The sequence below is a fragment of the Sciurus vulgaris genome (assembly GCF_902686455.1).
Source record: "Sciurus vulgaris genome assembly, chromosome: 17".
Lineage (NCBI taxonomy): Eukaryota > Metazoa > Chordata > Mammalia > Rodentia > Sciuridae > Sciurus > Sciurus vulgaris.
In genome coordinates this window covers 39515723-39540314 of record NC_136478.1, presented here as the reverse complement: position 1 = coordinate 39540314, position 24592 = coordinate 39515723, and the positions used below count along the sequence as shown (strand labels likewise).

The following is a 24592-nucleotide window of genomic DNA, read 5'->3' as shown; positions in this document are numbered from 1 at the left end:
CTGGTTTCCCCTATAGTAAACCTGTAGTAAACTTCATGGGAATTTATTTAGCAATGCTTTGATACATGAAAGATATTTGGATGGGGCCAGAGGGGCCAGGCAATGAAATAAAAGAAAGCGTCTATATGGGTCAGGTCAGCTCCACCTCGCTGACCATCCCTCGTTTCCATCCCTCACCTTGTGTTTTACCACTCAGAGAAAGATTCTTAACAATGTAGAGCACTTCATGAGGCTCTCTGCCAATACCCTTCAAGGCTTCCCAGTGACCTTGGAATGTGCATCTTGCCCCAGCCTGTGATGCACCCCCCATACACACACATCTTCCTTATCTGGTCCCTAATACTCTGGCATGCCTGTTCAACATGCCAGTCTTGTTCCTACACTGCGACTGGTATCCTTGCAGGATCCCCTGTCTGGAAGCCTGGCCCAATCTCTTACCATGCAAATCGCAGCTCAAAGGTCACTTCCATAGGAACCCCTCCCAAGACCACCCCATCTGAATTGGCACCCCTGTCCCTGTCAACGCATGTATCCCACTGGGAACTATCCTGCTTATGTATTTGTTGACTGAGTATCCTCTATCTCCAAACACCCAGGATTTAATCACGGACCTTATCTGTCACCCAGTCCCCAGCATGGTGCCTGCCTGGCACAAAGGACACATGAAGTAGTACTGACCTAATCACCAGGAGGGGGCTTGCTCCGGGGCATGATTTGTGCTGAGTTTTAGGAACACAAGTTGGGCACCTGAGTAGACACAAGGCTGGTCCCTGATGAGAAGCAATCAGACAGACATAAGCCTTCTGGAAAAAGCCCTCCGCCCTCACCCTCATGAAGTCACACTTCCAAAGGAAGTCAGAGTGCTGTGATCCCCCTCCAGCGCCTTAAGGCTAAACATCTGAGGGCAGAGAACTCCTTCTGGTTTGAAAGTGCTCACAGTTGAGGCCACAGCCGAGTGTTTTCCTGCAGTTTGAAACAAATCAGTTGAGTCACTTTTGAATTAAAAAGTGCTAAAAAGATTAATATTTATGACTTTTCAATGTCTCACCTCTTTTTGGCCAGTCATAACTCAGACTCATCCTGCCTCACAGCATCCCAGGGCCGAGCCACCACCTTTGGGAATGGACGGGCCTGGCTGGGGTGTTCACACCATCCAGGCCAGGCTTCACAGAACAGCCCATCCCCAATGCTGACACCACGGCTGGCTGCTGTGTTTACGGCCAGGGTTCCTGGGTTTAACCCCATGTGCGAATTTCTATGTTGGCAACAAGTACTGCCTAAGGCTGACTAATGAGGGGTACGATCGCCTAATTGGGCCACAGGAAGAAGACAAAAGGCTGACTTCTGGCAAAAAAACAAAAGAATTCTTTTTCCAGAAAAAGGCCCTCATACCTGGAGCTACATTTTGTGTTTACTTCTTCCTTAGAGTAGCACAGCCCACTCCTGGAGCAGCTCTGTGCAGGGGACACAAAGAAGGACCAAATCCCTGGTCCTGTTGACCTGTGCTCTGAAGGCCCTACTCCACCACTGGCAGCTCTGTGACACTGGGCAACAACTTTACCCCTCTTGGATGGAGCTCTCTCATCAATATCCTCAATCCCTTCCTTAGTAAAGATACAAATTCTTCATCTTCTGCAGTGAACTTGCAACTAGGCCAGGAAAGCAAGGTGCTAATCACTGCACAGGCACAGAGAAAACTGCTGTTACCAACAGTGGCTACTAGTCCTAGGTAAACCCCAATGGCTTTAGGAGGGTGAATTCCATATCATTTTTTATTACCTCTAGTACTTGCTGAAGTATCTACTGAAGCCACAGGAAAGAGTGCTCTGATCCTAAATCATCTCTTTCTTCGTTCATAGACCCCAGTCCCTGGGTGGCCTGGGTCCTCCCTCCTGCTGTGCCCCTTCCATCAGTCCTTCTGCTCAGCTATCCTCAAGCCCAACCCTCCTTTTTGGTTCTTCCACCTTTCTAGCTCTCAGACCTCCTGGCCAGGATGTATCCCTGCCCCATGTTCCTTCCTCATCAACCCAACAGAAATCAGCTCAACAGACAGTATTTAACACATCCTGTGACCTGCTCATGTCCTCAAGGGATCTGTAGAAAAGATATAAGCCAGGAATCCATTTTGCCAGACTTGGGGGCCAGAGATGACTGGCAGAGAATCAAGCCCCGCATCACTGCAAAAGTGTCACACAGCACAGGGCTCAGGTCAGCCTCCCCTCCCAGTGCTCACTTGGGACTCCCAACACAGGGGACAGCAAATAATACCAGATAGGCCCTCGCCTTTCCACAATACTGTCATGTAAGCTCCAGTGAGAATCATACATTAACTTCAAGAAAGTTCATGTTTGGGAAACAAAAACAAAAGCAATAGTTTTTATATCTTAATCTGTATTTATAGAAGATCCCCAGAGTCACTGTATATGCCTCGTTTTGGATGGGTCCTCCAACAACCCAGGCATTTGATGTGGCCAGTCATCACCGGCTCTCCACCCTCCTCACACCCCAGACTCTCAGAAATCCAGACACCTGTCAGGGTTACTTGGGAGAGATGGGACAGAGATCCAAACCTGAGTCATCCCAGCACAGTGTTCTCATGCAGTAGACTCTCAGGAGGTCAGGGGATTTGAGGGAAAGAACCTTATAACAGAGGTTCTACCCGCTGGAAGGTCCAGAACAGAGACAGTTTGTCAGCCTGGGTTCTTCTCTGCTCTGCCCTCCTCCCCACCTCTTATCTGATGCTTATCCACAGCAGAAGGGCCAAGGCAGGACAGTGAAGGTGATGGAAAGAGAAAAGACCAGGCCGAAGCCCTCAGGGAGAGGGAATTGGATCTACAGCAGAACTTGAGAGTTGCCAGCACTTTCCCACCATCTGAGACAGATCCAAACCACCCCATTCGCTCCAGAACTGTGTCAGAAGACACAGAACATGGGGAGGTCCCCAGGCTAGGATAACCATGGGTTCCAGGAGCACTATTCTGAGGTGGTAAACCAGGGCAGAACCTCCAAAAACTAACCCACAGAGGTGAGGACCTAGAGGACGGTCAGGAGGTCAAGAGCCACCATCAGCATCTGCAATAGTTGTGTATGGTCAGTGCCAGGGGAAAGTGCCAAGCTGTGGACACGGAAACATGGCACTTGGTATTGTCTCAGGAATAGTTGGCCTTCGAAGGAAACTGGGTACCCAGGGAGATGCAGATATAGAACCAGCTCTGTATACACAAGGACATCTGCATATCATGCACACACACCCACATGCCTCACTTATTACACACACCACACACACAATTCTCCCATAGGCTACTACAGGAACAAAACTCAAACACACCTGCAAAGGTACATTGCAGGCAGAACCACACTCACTTGCACTTACATGGGTATCCCACATACACACAGGTGCTTCAGCACACACTTGTTCAGACACCAGCAGATAACACCCACTTGCAGGCACCTACACATCCATATTCCCATAAACACCCAAATATAGACATACATGATGCAAACATTCATGAACATCTATAGTCACAGGTACTCATGCACACTTTCTTGCACACGCTCATTTTCACACACACACACGCACATCCACATATTCAAGTCCAGTGCATGCACACCTACAAGCACTGTGCCATACTGGCCGGCATGCCTATGCTGGAGAGCGTTCAGGTCCCATACACTCATATTCACACCACACGTGCACACACCATTCACCCTGGGCTGGCAGCCAGCTGTGCAGTCTTAAGGGTGAACTCCCCGTCAGAGGTGCAAGGAGGGCACAGGGTGCCCGCTGTGCGGGAGTGGGGGTCTGGGTGCTGCGGGCCCCGCCGGGGACCTGGACGCGCTCGGGGTGCCGCGGCAGGCGCGCAGGTAGCGGGGAGGCCCCGCGCACCCGGCCCCGCCGGTGATTACTATGCGCCAGCAGCTGTCTCCCGCGCGGTGACGGCGCCTCTAATTGATCTCATTATCTCCCCCTCCGTAAGGTGAAGTGCGGCCGCTCGGCTGGGCCCGGGCGCGGGCCCGGCCGGCTGGCAGGCGGCGGGCGGGCGGGGGCAGCCGGGGCCGCGCGGCCGCACCACCACCGGGCGCCGCGCCAGCGAACGCAGGCGGCGGGCGGCTCTGCGTTTAGGCTTGCGATTTAGGAATAGTTATTTCTCCAGAAAACACCCTGGGTCTGGGCGGCGTCTTCGTTATGCATTCCTTTGTTACTCCCACAGTCTTTGGTAATTATTATTAATGCTATTATGTCCAATTTCCCCTCACCTTCTTCCCTCCCAAAGCCGCGCCCGCGGCCCGATCTCCAGCGCTTCACTCCTGGAACCAACAATGATCCTCAATTAACCCTCTGCCAGGGGCTGCCTGCGCGTGAATGGGGCGCTCTTCCGGCTCGCGGCGGCGGGCGCCCCAGCCCGGGCCGGGGGCCAGCCTCCTCTCCCCGGGCCCGACCTGCGGGGGCTCGCGGCCCTCCCGGGCACCGGCTCCGGGTGGCCTTGCTGCTCCCCCTTCCTCCCTCCCGCATCCCACTCTCCCTACTGGAAGAGAGAGGATAGAAACAGCCCGAGGAGTTGCAGGAGGGGGAGAAAAATAGGAAACACTCAGTTTGTTGTGTTTTCCTTGGGTTTGTTTTCTTGCCAAAAAATTTACCCCCTTTGTCTTTGCGCAAGAGGCAACGCAGGCACCTTGGGCTGGGTGGGCACTGAGACGGTGCCAACGCGCCTTTCTTAAGGGCGACTTCTGTTCCTTTTCTAGCCTCACCAGATATATTTTTAACATAAAAAACACTATATTTAATTGGTTATGGATCTCTGTTCTCTTAGCACTACTGGATATCACAGAAAAACACATTAGTACAGAGCAATTAGTGCAATGGCAGTAAACAACTAAGGCACTATTAAGCTGTGGGTGATTAAATAGTATTACTTTTTATTTTTTATGGTGCTAGACTAAAAGATGAAGGAGATTTCAAAAATATATTTCCATTAATATTAATATAAAATATAAATAACAGGTGTCTTCCACTTCTTAAGGTACAATTTATACCCAGTACTTCAATCTATAGAGAGCTACTTTTTTCCCCCTTTTTTTTTAAATGGAAAAAAAAAAATCTCTTTCTTTATACACTCCAGGGCAGTATTTCTTATCTTCATGCACCCGGATATTTAAGCAGAAATATTATTTAATTGGAGTTATGGAGTCAGGCGAAATAATGCCCATACCTATATCACCATAAAAAAAATAAAGCTTCCATCCAATTGAAATATACTCCATCGTTTCTATCTTTTCAAAGAGCGAACCAGGCATTATGTGGTAAATTGACTGCAGGCCTGCCAAACAGGCCGGCAGCGGTGGGCTGGGGCCGGTGGGCTGGGGAGGGCTGCCTGTACCTTGCTCAGGCCCACCCTGGCCCCAGCGCCCATCCAGCTTGGGCCGCTCTCCCTCCGTGTGTGTAGATCATCCTTGGCGTTCTGGCACATCTTTTCCTCGGCATCTGATTAAGTTAACAATGTGCTGCTATTTGCATGCAGATTTGCCGGGGCTTTCTCTCCAGCTGCTCCCTGCGACTTGGTCTTTCTCTGCCTTGTGATAGCACAGCAGTCCCTAAATGCAATCTTTGTCAGACCCAGGTGTGCTCTCATTGAGGACGCCTTCGTTCCAAGCAATTTTTCTTTCTGTAGCATTTATAAGGCTCTATTATAGTATAGCCACATCTGGAGGAAAATTCTCCTATTAATTATATACTTTTACCACTAGGAAGACAAATTCTAAAAGATACCAACATTTTTGTTGTTTGTTGTTGTTCTTATTTCTTTGACAGACTGCGCTTTATTTTATTTTGTTTTGTTTTTCCAGGCATTTCAATATTTAAAGAGCCATTAACCAAGGGAGGGTGTGTGAATTTCCAGGAAAAGAGAAACAGGGATGTAAAATCTCAGAATCAGCCCTGCCTTACCTCAAGAGGCAAAGGGAAAGACATCCAGGACTCTCAGAAGGCCTACAGGCTCTGCAGGGGATTCAGGACCAGGGTGGATAAGTGGGCGAGTGTGGAAGAGTTCTCTTCTGTTAGAGTTTAAAAAAAAAAAAAAAAGCAAGTACTATCAACCTTTAACCTCGTCTGCTCCCAGGTGGACACACACCCACATCACCAAATCACCAGTTTGATTCCTCCATAGTCAAAAAACAGAACCAAATTGGATCAGCATGGTGACCCACATGCTGTGTTTTCTTTGTGAGGTGGGGGTAATTTTCCAGTCAGGTTTGAAGCAGTTATAAAGATAAATCTAGAGCTAAGTATCCTTTCTCATCTTTCAGAAAGAGACAAGAAGCTCCGGGAGTCCAAAAGTTACTTTAGAGCCAGATTTTTGTTTTGTTTTGTTATTTGGATTTGTTTTGTTTTGTTTTAATCTCTCTTGGTATACTCAGATCAGATGGCTAGTTGTGGGGGGCGGGGAGTGGAGAGAAACTGAAATATAAGAAAAGTTTTTAACAACCAGATAGTCCCTATCTGAATAGAAAATAAATTTAAAGGGCCAGAAAATGTAATCCTTGATTGAAAATTATTTTACAAAGGGATATGTACTTTGTGAGCAAGAACACACATGTGTGTTCTGAACCGAGAAGGCTGCACACTCACATGCTTTTTGCACTTTTGGACACACACACACAAAGCTGAACAACTTTGAAAACAAGAAAAATCTAAATAGAATCTCTTCGCTTTTCAAACCAAATTCCATCAGGTAAAATCCAAACAGAATGTTGGCTATTTAGTCCAGTTCCTATGTCAGTAATGCTGAAACTGCCTTTTCCAAACCTGTGCCAGGTCTCCCCTGATCCGAGGCTGGCATCAGGAAGATCCCAGGGCCATGTCCTGGCAATACCAGGGTGTGTCCCAGCAGGCCACTTGTGAGCAGCAAGACCACATAAGCAAGGCCTTCTGAGTCCTACCTCCAAATGCTGGAATGACCGCTCCCAGCCCCTGACTACCTCTGTTCCCTTGCACCTACCCATTTCCCTCAGAAGTACCAACTGTCTTCATTCCCTTTAACCATCCATGTCTGCCTATAGACAGAGATCAGAAAGACCCTGCAAGTAGGGCCATCTTTGAACCATGCTTCAGCCTCAGTTTCTTCAGCTGTGAAATGGGAAGAACAAATCCTACCTGAAGTGGGCACTTGATGCCTGAGCAATGGTGAACTGTGTTCTGAATATAAATAAGATAAAGTTTACTGAGATTCTGTTCCTTGGGTCTCACTTTTCTCCAAGTCTTGATGTTAGAAATTAGGTGCCCCCTCAAAAATCTAAATTCTAGTTCCATAATACTTAAAGAATCTATGCATTTAAAAAATTATATAGATGCACATACAAATATGAATGTGTGTATATTATGTGTGCATGTATATACACATATATATACACTTAATGTTTTTAAACAAATAATGCAAAGAGAAAGAATCGAGTTTTTATTTTGACCCTTTGAGGGCATGGTCTTTTAAATCCTCCTGTTTGCTGGCATCCCAGCACCGCCCCCCCCCCCCCCCCCAGCCCTCCTGCAAAAATAGAGCAGGGAGGCAGATGCAGTGATACTGGATTACATCACTGGATAGCATGTGGCATTGAGGGAAGAAAAAAAAATAAGAAAAGACAAATGACATTTTGCTGCTATAGTGTGCTATTTTAGTGGTGATGGCTTGACTTTTGGCCCAAACGCATATGCCAATGGCAAGGCTAACTCCAGGGACTCACAAAAAAGAATGTGTGTTCACAGCTGTACTGTACACCAATACAGATTACATGTTTTCAGTGTTGCGGCCACAACAGAATGCTAATTAACATACTAGAGTGATGAGAGCGGCTGCAAGGGCCTTATTGTTCCATTATTTCATGAAGCCCAGCTGCCTTTGTTTATGTCACTTATCCTCTCGTGCCACAGGTTTTTACTCCAAAAATACTATCCCAATACAACGTTAATATTTAAAAAACAAAGAGGTGGCAGATTGTCATTTTTGTGTCAGTCTCAAACTGCAGAACTGTTAAGCTGTTCTGGTTCGGTATTTAGAAATAATTTAACAGCCATATTCAGACACTGCCTGCATTCTAACATAATGGCTGAATACTTGAACCAAGCAAATGCATAACTATCCTGACATCACTTATGAGATTTAGATTGGTCAGTTAATGGAAGTCTTTACCAGAATCAATACCATAACAGCTTCTTGAAATGAACGTGATTTTTTACACGGAGTGCTGCAAACAATAACTACAGAAATATACTACCTTTGTACCCAGCACAAAGAAGCTAAGATGTGAAATTAAGAAGCAATTACATTTTTGCAAACTAATATTCCAGTCGATTATTAAAAACAAACACTTTCAAAAATATGTACTTATCATTAAATAATTGGAGAGCATTAATACCCCCCCACCTGATTAATCTTTTTTTTACACTTTTTAATAGCTGTTTCACCTACTGGCTACATTATCAGCTTGCTATTAAGTATTGATATTGATGATTGATGTAATAATGATTAAATAGAAAGCCATATTCAGAGCTGGGTTTTTTGTAAATATTTTTTTTTCATAATCCCCATTCAAGAGAATACTGTCTGCTGTCTAAATTAGTTCTCTCCCTGTCTTTTGCCTGGATTGTGCATAAAAGTGACATTCTATAAAATACAGGTTTCCTCAAACAGTGTTCCACCAGCAATCTATACATACTACAGTAATTTGCAATCACAGTCAGGGAAAGCTGTTGGCCAAAGCTCAAAATTTTTACGGTGTATTGCTCCCCCAAAGGACAAAAACACCCTGAAGTTTTAGTTCAAATTTCCCTAAATCTGCTTTTATTGACAACAGAGACCATAGTTAGAGAAATACGTAATACCCCAGCACAGACCCCATTCAACTGCAGTCATAAGTGAAGTTAGGTAAGGTCTCCCAGAAAAAGTGTAGCCCTTCACTCATCAAAGCCATTCTTGTCGCCATTGCTGAGGAATACGGAAATCTTCCCAACAGCCAATTGAGTGAACGAGCCACAGTTGCTTTTTAACGAGTTTAACGGGTAATCTCAGATAAATGGGGAACTGCTTGAAGGGTCTGTCTTCTATAAGGCAATAATGAGAGGATTTAGAACATTCAGCATCCCAAACTGCATACAACCAAGAGGATGCCACAGGTGTGTCACCGTCAACGACAGAGCACTTCCTCAGCTACGGCCATCCCCCCACTGTGGACACAACATAGATTTTTTTTAATTGGATCTAAGAGCTAGCTAAATTATCCAACTGCTCTGTGCTTAAGCCCCCAGCTAGCTTACAGACCAATAATAATAAACCTTCCATAATAGCAGCTCAGCCTGTTACTACTTTTTTTCTCTTAACCTTAAAGTGGAACCACTTTATTCTGATTGCAGCAAAAGAAGAAACTTCTGAATTGGTTTCCTCCTAAAAAAAAAAAAAAAAAAAAAAAAATTGCTCAAGAATTAGAGGAGGGATCTAGATAAATAATATTCAATTACAACACACATGGTTTCATAAGAGAAACTGCTTATATTATGGTACAGGGAATAAATAATATCACAACTCATCTCTTTTGCGATTTGTAGCAGCACCTTTCCTTTTCTTTTAAAATGACTATTTTACCAGGTCAAAGTAATGGCCAGTCATAGTCATACCCTGGGACAGTGACAGCAATCATACCCAGCCCTGCACAGCCCCAGATGGGTTGCTGTTCACTGACACGCCTTCAGTTTGATCTTCAATGCTAACACATTTGCATTTTGCTGGTAAAAATAAAATGCGAGCCCTGTGCTACCATTCTGAATATCAGAAAGGTGTTAAATTTATAAATAAGAGATCAAAATCCTTTAGTGGGTGGAAATAATATCTCCAAACTAAATACGTGGTTCCACCATTTGGACCTATTTTTAACAATCTTAATCCCACTTAAACTTTGCGAAAACTCTATTGAAAATTTAACCTTGTGCTCTTGAAGCTGAAACTGATAAAACTTAATAGCAACAAGGCAGTGAAACACTAATAAACTCATTATAGATCACATAAATGGGATGTCTGCGTGGCTGCCAGACAGCACAGGGAAGCGACTTCAGTTGCAAATAGCAAAGACAAGCAAGGTGGCGCGGATGTCTGTGTGGACAGTTGGAAGAAGAGGATTTGGTAACACTTCACAATAAGTTTGCTAAATTTACTTGATTAGGCAGTTCATTTAGAAATTTCAGATGCTAATTATAGGTGGGATGCAGACAAGCTAGGATGGAAGAATGAGTTTTCCTGGGCTTGAGAGCCACATCAGGGTCCTCTCTTGCAAAATGACTTCTGAGTCCTCCAAGCATTTTCTAGGTGACTCTCCTTCTGCAAATAATGGGGAGTTGTTGAGGACCCTACTTCGACCATTCCCCCTCCAGTTGGATCCTGCTGGTTTCTCCCCTGCAGAGTCCACGCAACTGTCCTCAGAGGTGGTGTGTCCCAGAGTCTGTACCTTGAGGCCCACGTGTGTTCAGTTTGGCTCACATGGCCATTTAGGAGAAGTATGGCGGACTTGTCAACTGGTGGAATTTCATCTGAAAATCCAGATTCCTGGTTTTGCTTGAAAATTTTGAAGCTGTCAAAACACGAGGCCTGCATTCCCACAGGCAACCACCAGTTCTCCTGGTGGCCACAGCCTCATTCACTGAGGGGAATTCTCTTGCCCCTGCAGGCACTAGAGTTTTGCAGCCCTTAGCCTACCCATTTGGAGGAAGAGAAGAAAAAGCAGACAAGGTCCCGAGAAGCCACAAGGAAGAGAAGCTGGAAAGCAGACAGGAAGAACAGGCCTTTGTTCTCCAGGCCCCACCCAGCTCAAAAGACACACAGCTCACAAAGCCAGGTCTGCCCAGGTAAGTCCTTCCTCGCAGAGAGTCTGGAAGTTCTGCCCCTTCCACACCATCTGTGAATCCTGGAGGCACAAGATAGAAGGAGGAACCGAGGCCCTGCCTTCGAGCTGTTCAAAGTCTAGGTCAGGGAACTAGCATAAAGCTCAAGACAACTGGAAACAAGGTAAATGGAATAAAAAGGGTCGGACCCAGCATGAAGACTTTCACAACTGTGAGGATCTCTGTTCTTAGTAGACTACAAAGCAGAGATGGGAGGGAACAGTAGGAAGGATTGGGACAAAGAAAGGAAGAAAAGGAGGAAGGAGAAGGAGATGGTTGTGGAAACCAGTAACAGGAAGCTCCACATGAGATGGCCACTCCCTGTGATCAATGATGCTGCAGTGGGGTTAGAATTTGCTCACCCTGGTCTACTCCAGACTCCACTACTTACTGTGAGTTGGAACAGCATCGTGGGCACTACCTCATGGCTGGTTAAACAAAGCAGCTTGGGTTCCACCCTGATCTCCTAAATCAAATGCACATTAAAGGCACCGATCTGTCCACCTGGTAGAGAAAGCCAAAGCAGCCTCTTCAGATTTCCAGCCTCAACCCCTACCATGCCCATGGCTCTGTCATGTGTGTGGCAAGCACATTTGAATTGCAGAGAAGTCCCTCAACTAAGGTGCATTTCTAGGAAAGACACATTCCCAGTCTATCCACCTCAATGGTGTTCTTTTAGACCATCGATAAATATGGCTTCAGTAGTCAGATGATATTTAATTAGCATTAAACTCTTTTATTTCATGTAAGTTAGAGCCTTGCCCGAGACACTTCATTTGGAAAGTAACCTGGCACTCAAGATTAAAATGAAATATTAGCATGTCAGTGCTGGCCTCATCATGGTGCGTTCCCCTCCAGCCCTCCAACCCTGCTGGGGAGTGACATGAAACTACTTTCAGTTTTCCCCAGCAGAAGGCATCAGACATGGGAGCATTCAGAGGTGAGAGGCTGGACCAGCATCACGGCACTTCCTCAGGGCTGGTTAAACAAAGCAGCCTGGGTTCCATTCTGACCTGTGAAATCAAATGCACATTAAAGGCACTGATCTGTTCACCTAGTAGAGAAAGTCAAAGCAGCCTCTCCTGTTTCCCAGCATCCCCCATTCCCACGCCAATGACTTTGCCACATGCGGGACAAGCATGGGAAAAGGCCATGGCCCCTAAGAAGTGAGGAATAGAAAAACTGAACTTTGTCAAAGTTGTTGTAAATAAATACGTTTCACCCTTCTATTTGAATTCTCTTTCTGCAACTCAAACTCAGCCAACCTGGACCTGCCTCAGGGCCTTTACATGAGCTATGTCCTCTGTTCAGGTACAGCCCCACTCTCACAGGGCTTGCACACCCAGTGTCACCTCCCCAAGATGACTTCCCTGATCACTCATTCTCAGCCCCAGGTCCCTCTGCTTCAGATATCCCTATTTTAATTCTCATGTGATATTTATTGCTACTAATCTTTTTCTGATTTCTCATCTATATATTTATTACCCGTCTCCTCCTGCTAGAATATCAGCTACATTTAACAAGTAAAAAGAGACATGACAGATGGATGATACAGGAGATGAGTAGATTGATGGGAAGTAGGTAGATCATGGATAGCTGATACATTGTTCAGTGGATATATCAATAATAGATGATTGATAGATAGGAAGTAGATGATGGATAGGTAGATATAGTTATGTAATAGGAAGTTGGCATAAAGGTATATCATATGGTTACAGGATAGAGTGATACATCCATACATAACTACATAGGTAGATGATAGGTGATAGATCTATAGGTAGCTACATAAATTGATACAAAAACAAAAGATAATAGGTGATAGAAGCATAGATAACTATATAGATACATAGATAATAGATGACAGATGATAGATCTGACACACAGATGATAGATGCTAAGTAGACAGACCAACGGCTGCTTAATCCACCATGCGCCTTGGCTTAACACAGAAGAGCAAGACGCCTGCTCTCAAGAATCCTACAATCCAGAAAGGAAAGTGATTGAGTCTGAAAGCACGTCGAGCAACGGTTCATAGCATGGTTCGATGTGACCAGAATAGCACATGAATAAATGACAAGTAGTGATCCTAAGGGAAAGGCCCCCCGTGAGAACAGAGGGAACTTGCTATGGGCCGGAGGGGGTGGCAAGGACTTCCTCAGGGGTCAGGGGAGGTAGGGGTTTCCCCCAGGTAACTTGCCCTAGATCCTAAGAACCTGGCGGGAAACAAGCAACCCAAACAGGGCCACATGGTGATTCCTAAGGGCTGCACGCAGACCACTCAGACACTCGTGATTTTAGGTAATATACAGAAAGAACTAATTAATACTTACATAGTTATAATTATTTTAATGTTTAATATGAAAAATATATAAGTGGAACATCAAATCAGAGCTTTCCTAGATACTATTATTTAGGACAAAGTTAAATATAGTATTTAATTTTAAAAAGTGTGTCTACCTAAAAAAGAAACCTAAGTACACAGGCAGGTGGTTCTAGGCACAGTGAAAATAAGAAAAGAGAGAGATGGAAGGGCTGGCTTAGGGCTGAGGGATCATTTCCCACACAGGAGCTGGGCCCCTGCACGAAGGGCCTCAGAGGGCCTCAGTCACGCCCGCCTTGCTAGGCTGGATCTGGTCCTTGGCAGGGCCATCAAAAACAACATGGGCTTAATGGATCTGTAAGCATGACAAGGACAGGTAGCTCCCTCTCTGGACAGGTAGCTATTCTTCTGCCAAAGCTGTTCTGGGAAGCAGGAAATGGTCAAGGAAGAACTGAACAGCTGGCTGGTCCCACTTCTTCTAGGGACAGCCACACCAATTCCAGCAAGTCCCTCCCCTTATGAAACAGACAAGACCAGAGAGAGAAGGCAAGAGAGAGGAGAAAGAGAAAACAGACAACAGGGGTGTTGGGGGATGGGAGAGAGAAGGAGAGTGGGGGAGGAAGAGAAAAAATGAGAGAGAGGGAGAGGGACCGATTCTCTAAAGACCAAATGCTGGCGAAAGTCCTTATCAGGAAGAAAAATTTTAAAATGCATGAACTCTATTTATACCCTGAATAAACAAGATAATTACGTGTTCGTTTCATAAGTTGTGCCTTGATTTCAGATCACCAGTGACCATGAATGTTTGGATTTCATATAAGCATGTTCAAAAGCCAGGGGTCTTGACCCTCCAACCAGGAAGCTAAGCTTAGTCAACACATTCACACTGTGATCAAGGCATAAAGCAGAGAGTTGAACAAACTAACATTTTACTCTTGGAACTGAAGTATAAGCAGAAGAACTGATGAATCTGCCAATTGTTTCATTGTTCTCTCCTGCTCTTGACATTGGCATATATGTGGCCCTTGTGTAACCCAGAGTACATCTTTTGTATACGTGTGGAAAGAAAAACGTGTATGACCCTGATGGATATAAAGTGGTTTTGTTTTCTAAAGAGCAATCACTTTATTCTTATTATTTAAAAAGCCAATTGCTCCATAGAGTTCACATGTCTGTCCCGAGAGTGTTGGGGGACAACTTGCAGCCAGGCACCATGGGCAGGACCGACACAGTATTATCCTGCTTTACCTCTTTCTCCCTGAGGTCACAGTGCATCCCAACAGAGAAAAGAGTCACATCACATTCTGCGGCACGCCACTTCCATGCACCAGTTTAACAAACGGCCTCTCCCACCCACATCCACATTCCTGCCTGCTCATGCTTACCTGTGTCCTAAGTACCAACCAGCAGAGCCACTAATTCCCCAGCATGCCAACCCCAACCCCAGGAGGTCCACAGCTCTCTCCTCCATTGGCTATATCTGATATGAACCCCCGACTGCTTCTCTCCCAACTGTGAATGCATCCAAAAAATCCCTACCCTCTGCAAGCAATGCCTCTCTTGCTTTTACCCACGTCTATTCATGAAAACCTTCCTGATCCTCCAAGGTTCAATTCCAATGCCAGCTCCTCTGTGATACTCTTCCTAAGCAAAACAACTAGTGTGTTTTGTCTCTTCTTTAAGTACTGAGTACTTCTGTAAGTACTGAGCTCAGGGAAAGCCACCATGGTGAGCTCCATTTAGAACTTATCAGATTTTATTGTTGTTGCTCTTATGAATTGGTCTTCCCCCACTTGGCTTTGAATTCTTGACTCTCATCTTAATTCCTGAGGTGCGTCCAACTCTGCTATGTGGCTTTCTGCGCATCTTCTCCCCTCTGTGTCTGTAGCCCCTCATGGCCTAGGATGGGGCCTGATAGAGTAGCAGGGCTCTATACATTTTGGGTGGCTCAAACTGAACTGAAGAAGTATGTGACTTACTTCCCAACAGGAAACATTCTATTAGGCCCAGCAGTCAGTGAGTCCACAGGGATAGGCCTTGGAGCCAGGCTCATTTATAGCCCTGGTTATCCACTGCCTCCTGGGAAAACTCAAGGGGTCAAAAACAGAGCCCCTGAGGATCTTCCAGGCCTGATCCCAACTGAATACAGATGCTGCTGCTGCTGACTGCAAAGAAAATATGGATTATAGAGCTTCCAGCAGATAGAGGATAACATGAGGAATTCTGTGTCCCCTCCACCTGCCAGTCTAAAATTTCAGGGGCTTGCCCCAACCCATCAGGTAATTGGTGGAGTCTTTGTTGAGCAATAACCAAACCAAAGTCTTTAGTTGATTTCAACCCTCAATTTCTGACTCTTAAATAAGAATCAATTATAGCCAAAAGTCATCTGATCTAAGGGGGATAATAATAATTTATCCTTGCTGAAGGTTAAATCTCAAATTCAGAACCTTCTTTAAAGTCTATATTGACTACCCTCCTAAGAGCTGAAGGGAGCAGTCACCCTGGTCCTTATATCTCACTGAGCTGGGGCATATGTGAGGACCATTCTGGCCAGTAAGAATCAGGACCACTGCCAATGACTGCCACAGTCCATGTCACAAGAACGTGTGAGGGAGAGCCTAGTGTCCCCAGAAGGTTACAAATATGTAGGGTCACGGAAGACAAGCAAAATACTTTTTTTCCCACTCTTCTATCCCTGCTGACCCCTATCCTTGCCCATGACAACCCTCTTGGTCAGGGAAGAAGAGAAGCCATTCCATCTATCTGATATCTAACAGGTAACTAACTCACTGGTTAACACAGATCTGTATGCCACAGGGTCCAAAAGCAAGGGTTGGTGCCCATCTTACTTTTTTTGTGCATAATCCTCCTCTTTCATTAGCATGTCTCAAAACCAAGATAACACTTTCAAACTAACTATACAAGCAGCATGCAATGTCATCAGTGTAGATAACTTTCAGAAGAAGGAAAGGGACATGATCACAAGTCTTTACTTGGCAGCCAGTTCCTTGGTTTACCCACAATGCCCAGGGAAGACAGGAGGAACCAGGGTTCTAGAAGAGGTAGGCCTGGGCAAGGAAAACCCCCAGTGAGCGAGTGACCGTGGGAGCAGCTGGGTCAGGACAGACATGGCTGGCCCATGCTGACCTCACTCCACAGGCCTGGACCCAAGAGCAAAATGGAGAGGAAGCAGCTAGAACATCTGCACTGTGGGCCAGAGATGCAGGCTTGACTTGAGTCCATTTGCTTCTTTGGTGTCCAAGCCTGGTAGTCCCTACAGGGCAGCCTCCCAGAGGACCCTCCTGAGCTGGATGGTCCCCAGCAAACTGCCTTAACAGGAGAGTGCAAAAGCAGATTCCTGTCCCCTTGAACTCTCCAGGAAAACCACAGGACTCTGCCCTTTGGACTGGTCCATTGCTACCCTAGGAATAGCTGCAGCTGGAAAGTCAAAGAAACTCTGGGACCCAGGGTGTAGAAGAACAGGGCAGGGAGAGTGACAGCTCACAGGTTCAAGGGGAAGTTCAGTCAGGGAGGCCAAGCTGGGCCACCATGGGCAAGGTGGAAGCCAAAACCTTTTGAACTGAGATTCAACTCAGATTCCTCTTCCTGCACTTCTTCAGCTGTCCCTGCCCCACTGTGTGGAACAGACAGCCATCCACAGAAGGGCCAGCAGCAGACGTGAGGTGTCACGGGTTAACGGGCTTCTTTCCATTTGGTGGTGTCCATTTGCAAAGCTGACCTAATGCATGGCCTTACAGCTCTCAACCTCTGAAGGGCCAAGAGGGACACAGGAGCCTTTGTCTTGTGGCAAACAAAGGCAAAGTCACTTCGGAGTGAACCCTGAAGTGATGTGGGATGCCCATCATGCCCAGGGATGCCCATGGTGGAGAAGCAGGTTCAGAGAGAAGGTGGCAGAAGGAAATTTATGTCCAGCCTCAACCCCATCATATGCCTAGTCCCTGCTCTTTGAAAGACCCCACTCCAAGTGGCTCACCCCCAAACCAGGGAGAGCTGGGTTTCTCTGCCTAGTCAGTTGGCACCAAGAGAAGCATTTCCAAAAAGAAAGACCACTGTGCATTTGACGCCTTCATTGATGCTGGTCCTCTAGGCCTCTCCCCTGATGCCCTCACTCCACAGCAAACCCCCAAAGGTCTTTGAGTTCCGAGCTGGTGGCAGAGCAGAAAGCCAGTACCATCATTTGCTCCATAAACTCACCGAGCACCATTAAAGGGAAAAAATATGACCTGAAGCTTTTGTTTCCTGAAACGAAAGAAAGAAGGTCAAGAAAGAAAAGAAAGGAAAAAAAAAAAAGAAGAAGAAGAAGAAGGTGGGTGGAGGGGAGAAAAAGAAAAGCCCGCAGCAACCTCAGGAGCAGTGTCAGGATGACATGGAAGGAGAAACAGTCACCCACCAACACGAGGAGAGTGCTTGGAGCTGGTGCCGGGTGGCAAGAAGGGTTAAATTTATGTTCCATTACAAGTCCCCTTTTTTTTGGTTTCATCTTCTCAGTAAAACACATAACTTAAAATGAAATCAAATATTAAAAATGACAGACTATATAAGTGCTGTGAGTAACTTCAGGTCACGGAGGGAGGGAAAAGCCGGCTAGTTGTCAGGCACTATCTGTCAGAGTGAATTAGAAACAATCAACAGAGACTGAAAGAGAAGGTGATTGTTATTAAGAGCGGGGCTGTGAGCAGGCTACCCAGATGTGGTCATGCATATAAAGGACAGGAAACAGCAGTTTAATTCAGGAAGCCCTGGCGAACAGGGCAGCAGAGAGGAGAAAAGTCCTTTGTCGCTAATAAGCTGGAAGTTACTTTGATAACAGCAGGGTTAGACTCGAGAATAAAACACATTTCTTTCACTACCACACACCATTAATATCGCAGAAATGTGGTCGGAAGAAATGCCCGGTGCAAGCTGGGATTAGCGAGTGGCCTTCCCCAGCAGCGGCCCGGAAAGCCAGACCCACGGTCCTCATTTCGGCACTCGCCTCCCTCCTTTCGAAGGCCAGGCTCTCTGACCACATCGGACGGACTGTCACCTTCTAGGAATGTCATATGACCAAAAAAGAATAATGATAGTGTTTCATTATTTCCAAGTGTCAGGCCCTCCCGTCTCTGTGGCCTGTGGGGAAGGTGCACGCCCGGTAAACAGCCTTGGTATAATGAAGTCCATGTATGCAGCATCGAAAAACAATTTTATATGCAGACAAGGCCCGATTTCATAAGAAATTACTTATGCAGGCGTTCTGCAATTATCCTGTGATACTTTCAGGCAACAGTCTGACAGCAGTTGTGCAAACAATAAAGGGATTACAGAAATAAAAACAAATAATATTACACACACAGAAACTCCATATTGCATGTGGACGGGATACAGGGAGTGCACGGAAATGAGTGGAGCCAGGCCAGGGCCAACAGGAAGTGAGTCCCAGAGACGAGCCCACCCCTTCCCAAGCACGTGGAAAGCACTCTTGGTGGAAGCCTGCCTGGCAGGCCTAGAAAATGCTCAGCAGATGGATGGGGGCCTACCCAGCCTTCTTCCCCCATCCCTGGGGTTGCTGGGTCACCTCCTTGTCTCTCTGACCCTCTGGCCTCTCATCCCAGGGAAGCCCAGGACCTTGGGTCCCTTTGCAGGAAGGAACAGAGTCAACGGACCAGGAAAGGCAATGATGGGCTGAGCGACCACAACACTTTTTCTCTTGTGCTGGGTCCCCCACATCAGAAAGCATCCTGTCCTTTCACCTTATTCTAGGGTCAACACAGACTGCCCTGTCCAGCAGAGCAGGGGGAAAACTTTCAGTTTGGTGAACAGTCAGGATGCCTCTTCCCAAACGCAGGTGAGAAAAGTAAGTGCATCAGCCTTGCACACAGACCACACCCAAAACCAAAACTCAGAAGAGACAGAGTCTTTGCTCAGGCAGATCCTTGCTACCGGGAGGGGGGTTCCGTTGTGCGCTCCTCCTGGAGGATGGGGACCCAGCAGTAGCCAGCATCTCACTCCCCGGGGGACATGGGCAGGCACCTCATAACTCAGGTGTTGGGGAGGCAGAGAAGAAGGTGGGATCCGGAGGTCTGCACAAGCCTTCCCAGAAGAGGAGTGCTTTCCCATGGCCGCCCCTCCTTGGGCAGTGGCCTGCCCTGTGAAGACAGTGTCCTGGCACACTCATTTTCAGCAGAAACGAGTGTGAGGCCAACCACCTGCACACTCTTCCCACCCTACGCACTGTACAGTATCTCCAGACCTGGGCCTTCCTGTGGACAGCCAGCACAGCCCTGGCCAGTCCTTACCAAGTGCCCACTCTGTGTCTGACCCTGTGCTCAGTGCTGAGTGCAGGCGGAGACTTCATCCAGCCTACAGATCCCCTTGTGTTCGTGGAAGGATTTTCAAAAACTTAAATACTTGCCTGCATTGGGGAGGGGGGGGGAAAGAACCAGAATCTGTTTTCTCTTGACTCTTCTTTAAAAACGGAACACCTGAACAAGTTCCACCCATGTCCCCGAAGCAGCCACGCTTGATGGGAGCTAATTGGCAGTGCCCCTTCAAACTCGCCAGCTCTCCTCAGTCAGCTCTGTACATACTTAGCTCCCCGCATGACCACCTGAACCTGAATCTGGGGCCACGACAACCCCCTGAAAGAGCTGAGGCCTGCAGGGACACACAGCCACTGGTTGGGCCACTGCCTGCCTGGGTGCCTCTCACCAGGAACATACTCTAGGGTACAATCCAAACCTTCCCTTAGCTGAGTGGCTCGGCACTGATCATCTTTGTCCAAAACTTTCAGCCTTCCGTATCCCTAAAATGGTATTATTGGAATACCCGAGGGACACCTTCAAATTCCCTGCATAGGTATTAGGAATCACATATGGCCCAGTTGCAGCTTGGGTGTTAGCACAGATCAGACCCAGGCAGGCCTTGAGTTTTGCAATCCCTGCACCTCAAAAATATTGGAATGAAACGTGGATATGTCATACATTAGGTTTGCTTAAACCAAGGTACAACAAATTCTAACGATGGCAAGTTTCAAATGCAAGGGGGTTCATTTACCAATAATCAACCGAGGATCCTTCACCACTCACAGGGTGCCGGGAACCCTACCAGGTGCCGCGGGAGCTCCTGAGACAAAGAAAACACAACCCGTGCCCCCACTCCACTCCCACACAAACTGCTGCACCCTTTCAGCTAAGAGTGGCCCCAACCTATCTGGACTTGCCTGAAGGGTAGGGTGTGCCAGTTCTGCAGTGAGAAGAGAGTTGGGTACACATATATATAGGTTCTGGTTGTGGCTCTGCCAGTAACTTGCTGTGTGACACTGGGTAAATCCCTTGCCCTCTCTGAGTCCCAGTTGTCTCATTGATAAAATAAAGGTGACTTTGATTGCAAAGCTTTCTGCTAGCCCTTGGGCTCCATTGGGCTCTATATTTTCTGGAATTCCTGAAAAGGAAGTTCTTCCAGGCAACATCACCTGTACTGCCCAAGGAAAGGGGCTATGAAGAACACCAAGGCTCTTCACTCAGATTCACCCTGCATGTCATCAGAAGGCGCACCGTGAATTACTTTTTACTTCAGGGAATAGTTGATGCCTCTACTGCCCTGAGGGTCACTGCCTTTTACCCCGGGGATGAAGCCTGATCAAGGCTCCCAAATCAAAGGGAGCCCCAGAACCCTTTCACCTATAACTTTGCTCAAGCACCCTCAGCTGACCTGGGCTTCCCTGGCCTGAGCAGAAAGCTCATGCTGGTCCTGAGGAGCAGCCAAGGGCCCTGCTGCTCCAAAAATACACCCCAGTGTTGCTGGCCACCTTCCTGTACCCCCAGGGCCTGCAAACCATCCCTGGCTCCCAGCTTTGGACCAGTCACCAGGAGATCCCTTTGGCGAAAAATAAAGACCACAGTAAACAAACCACCAGGGACCATTTCAAGCCATTAGAATTCTGGCACCTAAAGTCAGCATCTTCAAGCATCTTCCTCAAGATGTCCCTTTTGGTTAAAAGTAACATAACAGAAGAGGAGGAGCTAGGAGGTAGCTCAGTGTTGTATGAGTGTTTCACATGCACCAGTCTCAGGGTTTGATCCTCAGCTCTGCAAAAGAAAGCTGGAAATCCTCATCGTGGCCTACAAAGTCATGCCCCATCCAAGCACTTCAACCTGTCCACTCTTACCCGGAGCTTACTACCATCTGACCACACTGACCTATACTCTGTTCCTCAGAAATGCCTAGCTCCTCCTCACCACTGGGCCTTTGCATGTGCCATTCCCTCTGCCAGGAGTGCTCTTCCCCAGACTCTTACCCAACTGGCTCTTCCATGCCCTTCAGACCTTTTACCTCTAGCATCCCTTGGGTGGGGCATACACCTCAAGTACAGATACCTCCCCTCATTCTCCTGCTTTCGTTTTTTTTTCCATTATTTATTACTCTCTTTATTACTCTCTCATCATCTTTCCCATTGGTTGCCTTCTTCACTGGTTCCTGCCCTTAACGCCCATCACAAGCTTCCTGCAGGCAGGGACTTTGATTGTCTTATCCAATGATGTGCCCAGTGCTGCCCGGTAGCTTCCAAATCAGGAAGAACCATGCTCAGAATGTGGCCTTTCCATGGACCAGCTGTGTGACCCAAGGTGGGCCACTTCACTTTCCCAGTCCCAGACTCCACATCAGGAAAATGGAACACAATAATGGTATCTGCCTGCTAGGGAATTCGTGCGGACCCACTGAGATAATCCCAAGGGATGCTTAGATCACAATGAGCTCCTCTCTGCCTTCCCTCTAGAGTTAAGACTGTCCCTGATTGGCTTACTCCCAAGGAGCGTGTGAGTGATGGAAACTTCCATTCCTAGCTCCTTTCCTGGCTACAGTGGTGTCTGTGGGGATCTTGACCTCAGTGAGCTTTGAAATCTCCTGGTGAAGATCAAATGCAACTCAAAGCCTCACACACACAAGCAGGGCTTATCATCATTGTCACACAGAAATCCCAATTATTCACTCCCTCCCCCATGATTTCAAAGTACCACTCCTGTGGCATTTAAGTGAACAATTACTGCTACCGGAAGGCTCTTGACTCATGTGTCTACAGGAGGACAGCAGAGCCCCCACAGGATCAGACTTCCAAGGTCCATGTGGCCATGGTCCCCAGAGCACTGCAGGTGCCCAGCGCACAGTGGGGACCACGTGCATCTCTCAGACAGAGGAGTCCTATGGGCTCCGAGCACCATTTTCTCTGGACACTGATGGGCCTCACCACCCAAGCATGGGGCCTTTCTGAAAGATGAGGCTCTGCCTCCAATCCGTGCAAGGAACCCTCTGGAGATACCCGTTGTGGTGGGATGGGAACTCACTTTCAGAGGAGTGTGAGAGATTCAGTTATCAACAGGTGGCTTAGGCTTCTATGGAGTGGCAGCTTAAGGGTGGCGATCTGGCTCTCCTGGAGCTGCATTTGTAAAGTGCTTTATACAAGACTTCAAAAAGCTGAGTGTCCTTTTTAAAGAATTGAAAGGAGAGCCAGAGTCTCCAGCAGACAAGCAGCCCAGAAACGTCTCAGGGCTGGGCTAGCCGCCCCAGACTCAACCTCCACCTGCTCTTCTTTATGGTTCCAGGCCATAGGGGAAGTGGTCCAACTCCAGGGCCCGAGGAGCCCATGTTCTGGGTCCAGAAAGTCAGGGACAGACTAGGAGGGAAGTTCCCAAATAGCCTCTGCCTATTTCTAACACCTGTCCCCTTTTGGGTCACCAGAGGACAGAATTTGCTCTTGGATACAAGCTTCCAATCCTACTTCCAGTCTACAGGACCCCCCAAATTATTCCAAGATATGCATTTTCAATCCAGGAAAAAAAATCTCCCTGTCTTCGCATGACCAATCCCTCAGAACACCACATACAGTAGTCCCCCGTACCCGCAGTGCCACATTGTGCGCTTCCAGTTACCCCAGGCCAACCACAGTCCCAAAATATTAATATTTGTCTTGACTATTTCAAGAGAGACGGCATTCACATAACTTTTATGGCAGCACATTGTTGTAGTCGTTCTGTCTTATTATTGGCTATGACGGTTCATCTCTTACTGTATCTCATTTACAAATTAAACTTTATGACTAGGAAAAACAGTACATATAGGGTTTGGTACTAGCCGGCTTCAGGCTTCCACCCTGGGTCTTGGAACATGTCCCCTGCAGATAAAAAGGGACACTGTAATTGTTCTTTACCTTCTAGGAGGCCCAGGTGAGAAACTCAAAGTGTGCTTTGATGGCCGAAAACCTGGTGAAGCTGGAGTCCCTCTTCTACAGTCTGTTCAGTCCAGGCAAAGGACGGCTCTGCCTCACCCGCGGGGGGAGCACAAGACTCTCCCTCCCTCCTGCTCCATCTCCAACTGGTGGGGCGCCCACTCTCTTCCCTTGTCCTACCAAAGCCGGTTAAGAGAAAGCGGCCAGCATCCTGGCAGTGCTTCCTCCTCCACCTCGAGAAGCACAGAGCGTGGAACATTCCAGAACAAGCTGGTGCATTCGCTCTCTCCCCAGCCCTCCCCAACAGCCAGTCTACCCACTCTCCTACCCGGGGCCCTCAGCAGTGATGCTAAACTGGGCCTTCAGAAACCGTGAGCATCCACGCGGCAGAATCCCTACCATCAATGTAGCAGCTAAATATTGTAAGACTCCTAACTCCCCCATCTGTGTTTTGCCTCCCAAGAGGGAAAATAGTCTTCGCAGACATTCCCTTATCTGGCAGGCAAATTCTAAACCTTACTGGCAACTGCAGGCTTGTTTTCCCAACCAAACAGCTATGGAACCCAAAATTGTTCCTGCCTGCGATATGCTGAGGAGGGACCCAGCCAAACAGCTCAGTCTGGAAGCCCAGAGCCGGGAAGCTGGTGGGTTGTCCCTACCGCCAGAGGAGACCCACTGCTCCGTGAAGTCGCTGGTGCCAGGGGAGGCCCGCCCGTCCCCCGACAGCAGCTATAACTGTTGGTGTTCACTGCTCCTTTTCCTTAACACGGAATACACCCACCAAGAAGCTGCTGGAAAACACTCACCGCAGTGTGAAATCAACACTTTCTAACTCAAATAAAGGGGGTAAAACAGGGAAAACTTCCAACCTTTTGCTGCAGTTATTCTTCTTCCGCAAGATCATATGAGGCTGTGGCGCTGCCACTGCCCTGTCCCCCACCTCTAGGCGCACCCCGGAGCCCCCAGACCCTCGCTTTCCATTTTATAAGCATCTCCTCACTTTTTCCCCCCTAGGCCTTCACATTCTTAATACTGGAACCCTGCACCTGTGCAATTGCTAATAAACCAATATCGGATGATAACGGTGGAAGTCTAATTGATAGGAGCCTTTATCGACTGGCCTTGATGTCTA

The 24592-nt window shown here is 47.3% G+C and overlaps 1 protein-coding gene across 11 annotated transcripts in view; it reads right to left on the bottom strand.

Moving 5' to 3' along the window:
• The window catches only part of ZNF536 (zinc finger protein 536), a 431821-nt gene that overhangs the window by 290888 nt on the left and 116341 nt on the right, over positions 1 to 24592 (bottom strand). The window lies entirely within an intron of this gene.